This window comes from Primulina huaijiensis, chromosome 11 (genome assembly GCF_012295235.1).
Source record: "Primulina huaijiensis isolate GDHJ02 chromosome 11, ASM1229523v2, whole genome shotgun sequence".
NCBI classification, from domain to species: Eukaryota; Viridiplantae; Streptophyta; class Magnoliopsida; order Lamiales; family Gesneriaceae; genus Primulina; species Primulina huaijiensis.
The window spans coordinates 9,364,930-9,370,383 of record NC_133316.1 but is presented as its reverse complement, the minus strand read 5'-3'; positions in this window follow the sequence as shown (position 1 = coordinate 9,370,383).

Here is a 5,454-nt window from a genome sequence, read left to right as displayed (position 1 = left end):
AATTTAGTTTTCAAAAATAATGCATTTGAATATCATCTCGTTGTTCCACGAACTCATCGTTAGGAACAGCTTCGTTCAACTGTTTATTCCACCACTTCAGGTTCTGGTGATTGAAGGATGTTTCGATTGATGTGAACCTCTTCTTCGCTATCATCCTCCAAGCTAATTTTTGTTAAGCGATCAGTTAGCTCAACTGGATCAGTTAGCTTATCAGTTAGTGCGGATTCATCAAATACAACATGAATTGATTCATCTACATTTAAAGTACGCTTATTAAACACTCTGTAAGCCTTGCTAACTGAAGAATAACCAAGAAATATTCCTTTATCAGATTTAGCATCAAATGTTTGCAGATAACTTTTGCCATTATTGTGAATAAAACAACTGCAACCAAATATTCCTGAAATAAGACACAACACTTTTATGTCCATGTTAGATCTCATACGGCATTTTCAAATGATTTTTACTAATCATTGATCTGTTCTGAGTATAACACGTAGTGTTTACTGTTTCTACCCAAAATCTCTGAGATATACCGAAATCAGCAAGCATTGTTCTAGTTGCTTCTTTTAGAGTACGATTTCTTCTTTCAGCTACACCATTTTGCTGAGGTGTTCTAGCTGCTGAGAACTCATGCTTAATTCAATAATTTTCTAAAAATTGAGAAAGATTTTGATTGACAAATTCAGTCCCTCGATCAGACATTATTCTGTTAATTCCAACTGATTTTTCATTTAAAAAGTCTTTTCAAAAGCTTAATTAGTTGTGCAGCAGTTTGGTCTTTTGATTTGAGAAAAATAACCCAAGTAAATCTTGAAAAATCAAGGTATATTTCATTCAGCCTAAACTCACGACTGATATAAGACCAAAAAGATCCATGTGCAACAGTTCTAAGCATCTGGAGGAAAATTTACTACCCTTGTTTTTTGAAGAAGATCTTATTTTTTACCAAACTGACATGCTGAAAAAACTTTATCTTTTGAAAAATCGATCTTAGGCACCAGTTACAAGATCATGGTTACTCAGATGAGCGATGGATTTAAAATTTAAGTGGTTCAACCTTTTATAACACAAACAGTTCTTAGATGAATTTCAAGCTACAAAACAAACTGGTGTATTAGGTTGATTAGTCCAACCTACCTTGTAAGTTTTACCACATCGATTACAAGTTATGCTGATGTCATCAATTAGGTTCTTAACTGTGCAGTTGTGCTTGTTGAACTGAACTGAAAAATTATTATCACATAACAGACTGATGCTAATCAAGTTATGTTGGAAACTTAATTTCGGCTGACAAACCATTTATCTATTGGACTAACTGATCAAGTATTCGAATTATACAGCTTGCCTAACTGAAGTATCGCGTGAGTTATCAAAGGCAACCGAATCCAGCTGAACTGAACCTTCAAAGTTAACTGACTGATCAATTGGAAACTGATCAGTTGAACCTAACTGGATCCCTGAAGACAGCTGACTGATCAGTTGGAAACTGATCAGTTGATTCACTCAGCACAAGCTTATCAGCTACCATTTATCAGCTGATCGCTCAGCCATACACGTCATCAAATGAAAAGGACGTTCAACCGACATCAGTACAAGCAGACTGCAAGTCGTAGTGGAACGCCGCATTTCAGAGTCTACAGTGTACGATTGTCAGGAGAATATCGACGTGGCAATCAACGGATATAAAATTCAAATATTATATCAAGTTACCGTTGGAAGAGAAGCCTATAAATAGGCAAAGAGAGCAGCTGAAGAAACAAGGATACAAGAACTACTATTTTACTCAAGCTGTTACTCTGCTGAAATCAAAAGCTCACTCTTACTGAGTTCTATCTGTAGCATTCAATGCTACCGTTTTTTAGCTTATTATCACACTGTAATCTCTGTTATATTGTTAAGTTGTGCTAAGATCAGTCACGAACTGAAATAGCCTGTTGTAACTAAGAGTTTCAGTTTGGTCAGTACAAACATTGTATTGATCAAAGTCTTTTAGTAGAAATCCTATCTTCGTGATAGAAGAGGTGACGTAGGAGTTATTCCATTCTCCGAACATCCAGAAACAAATCGCGTGCTTTTCATTTCAGTTACCTTTTATTTTAGTTATTCTATCTTTCATTCAGTTTACTTCCGCAACTGTTTTCTCAGTTAAACTGATTGTCATCGACTGACGAGATACCGAGTATCAGTTTGTCATTGAACTGAACTCAACTTACGAAAAACGAACATAATCCGTGAGTGTTTATTCAACCCCCCCTTTTAAACACTTTTCACTTCTTAACCGATCCTTTCAAGTTATATTTCAGATTGTCAACGAGAAGAATATCATTAATAACAATATTACCATGGATAAGCTTACCCTTACTCACGGTTCTACCTTTTGAGTTGTCTTCAAAACTGATGTTTGGACCTGAATATTTAATCAGTTGGGATAGCAAATTAGCATCTCCTGTCAGATGTCTAAAGCATCTATTGTCGAGATACCAAATTGAATATTTTGTTGATGTGCCTGTTACCTGCAGTCACACACAATGAATAATTTTTGTACACACATATATTTGGGTCCTAAACAGATTAGTCCTTTAGGAACTCAGACTTGGACCAGTCTAACTGACTTTCCAGTTGTTGTGTTCCAGATAGTTTTTCTCGGCTTGTGTGTGCTTGATGTGTTGTGTGCAGATGAAACAATATGAATTTTAATCTTGTTCAAATGGTTGTTCATCCGATATCTTTTCGGAACAGGCTTACTGTTAAAATAATTTGAATAGCCACTCTTAGAGTTCTGGTCTTTATAGCTGAACCGTTTAGGTTACCAGATTCGCGAACCATTTGAACTCGTAGGGCTATATCCGATTCCATACTTCTTAGCCTTGTTCTTGTTTTCAATCGGTTGCTCAACTGGTTTATTTGGTTCTGAAGGTTCATGTACCATAGTTGATTTTACAAAGTGAATATATTTCTCTTTACACATATTCAGTTTTGACTATTTGGTTCTGAAGGTTCATGTACCATAGTTGATTTTACAAAGTGAATATATTTCTCTTTACACATATTCAGCTTTGACAGAGTATCACTAGTAGAAGATTCATCTTGGCTATTAAAGCCTAAACCAGTTTTATCACTAACTGATTTCTGTAAATCTTGCAATTCAGTCAACGTGACTGATGACTTATTCCAAGCTCGAATCAAATCATTTTGTCTTGAATTTTCAAGTTTTAACTGCTGAATCAAAGATTGGTTTTCAATCATTTCAGCTTTCTGCTTAGCAATCTCCCTTTTTTGACTCAACAATTCAACTGATTCATCAATTTTAGTTTTGTTTTCTTGGGGATCAGTTTGCTTTGCTTTGGCCTTCTCAAATAAGAGAGCAAGCTTGTCATATTCATTTAACATGTCGTGAAGTGTTGAAATAAGTTCTTCCCGTGTAAAATCAATTGAACTCAAATTAAATACTTGTTCACTGTTTGACTCCAGTTCTATGTCATCAGCCATCAAACACTTTGCTTCATCTTCATCACTGGAGCTGCTCAAGCTCTCAGAATCTTATTCATCACTATCAGTTTCTGCCCATTTGAACTTGTTTTCTTCAGCTAAGAGGACTTCATGTTTCTTTTTGAATGATTTCTTATCATCCTTATCTCTTCTCATGTGCTCAAATGGCTTCTTTCTTTTTTCAGATGAACGTCGACTATCCTTCTTTGGCTTAGTATAGTCTGCAATAAAGTGTTCATTTTTGCCACAGTTGTAGCAAGTATTTGGTTCTTCTTTAGATATGTTCTTGTGATATTGTCTTTGAAATGAGCCTTGATTCTTTCTCATGAATCTTCCAAACTTTTGGCGAACAATGACATGGCATCATTGCTCAGCTGTCCTGCAGACTTTTCAGTTGAACCAATTGGTTCAGATTTGAAGGCGCTGAGAAAAGTTGTAACTGGTGGAGTTGATGGTTCTCCCTCAATTGGTTTAGATTTTAAGGTGCTGAGAGAAGTTGTAACTGGTGGAGTTGATGGTTCTCCCTCTCTTGTCTATAGTTCAAATTCGTATGCATTGAGATCTGCAAATAGGTCGTGTAATTCTACTTTGTTGAGATCTTTGGATTATCTCATTGCCATTGTCTTCACATCCCATTCTTTGGGAAGTCCATGAACAACTTTCAATGCAACTTCTTTTTTTGAATACACCTTCCCTAGTGCATTCAATTCATTTATGATGCTGCTGACTCATTCATCAAACTCGTTCATTGATTCTCCAGTCTTCATTTTGATATTATCAAACTTTTGTACTGCGACTGAGAGTTTATTTTCCTTTGTCTGCTCATTACCCTCGCACAGCTGAATCAGTTTTTCCCAAATTTCTTTAGCAGTTTTGCATATCTTTATTTTGCTGAAAGTATTTTTGTCCAATGTTTTATACAAAGTATCCTTGGCCACATTATTCAAGTTTGCTTTCTTTTTGTTTTCAGCTGTCCACTCTTCACGTGGTTTTTCGATACGATGAGGTGCTCCATCAGTTAGAGCAACAGTTGTGTTAGTTTTCATAATTTTCATTGGTCTATCAATTATAATGTACCACATGTTGTCATCTTGTGCAGCTAAATAATCTTGCATTCTTATTTTCCAATCATCGAATTCTTCTTTAGAGAACATATAGGAATTTTGTTGAAGAAAGACAAGGTAATCAGGCGTATGAATAGAAAGTATTCAGGAACAAGATTGAAACTGCTCTGATACCACTTGTTAGGATCAGTTTGAAGGGTCAAAGTGTTTAGAAGGAGGGTTGTATAAACACTATAAGATATTTGACTCTTTTTCGATAAAGATGAATCAGTTTAGGGATAAATTGAATCCAGGAATCTTGATGTCGATAACAGTAAGTCAACTAGTTTAAGTGCGGAAATAAACCAACTGATAGATTGAATACTCAACGAATAACTGAAGCAAAGAACACAAAGATTTTATGAATGTTTGAAGACTTAAAATGCTCCTACGTCAACTTTTCTATCATAAAGATAGGATTTTCACTAATAGACTTTGATAAAATACAGAGGCTGTAACAACCCACTCAGTTTGGTCTTAAACATTTTCAAACTGAAACTCTTAATATATTTACAATGTATCGGTATACAACTGATTTTCTTTTCTTAACACAACTAATCTTAAGATATCGAACACAACAATGTAATGTGCTAGTGTTTAAGCTCATATGATAGCCTGAAAGCTATGAAATATCTCTATTAAGTGTGAGTTTTTCAGTATGAATATCATAACTGAACTTGTATGCTTGAATTCAAAATTCACTCAGATTCACCACCTCACTTCGATTAGATATACAGACGGTCACAAGATCCTATACCTCACTTCGATAAGATATACGGACGGTCACACGGTCCTATATTATCAAGCATCTTCACTTGAGCAATCGTGCACATGACTTTGCATCATCTGCAACAGCTGG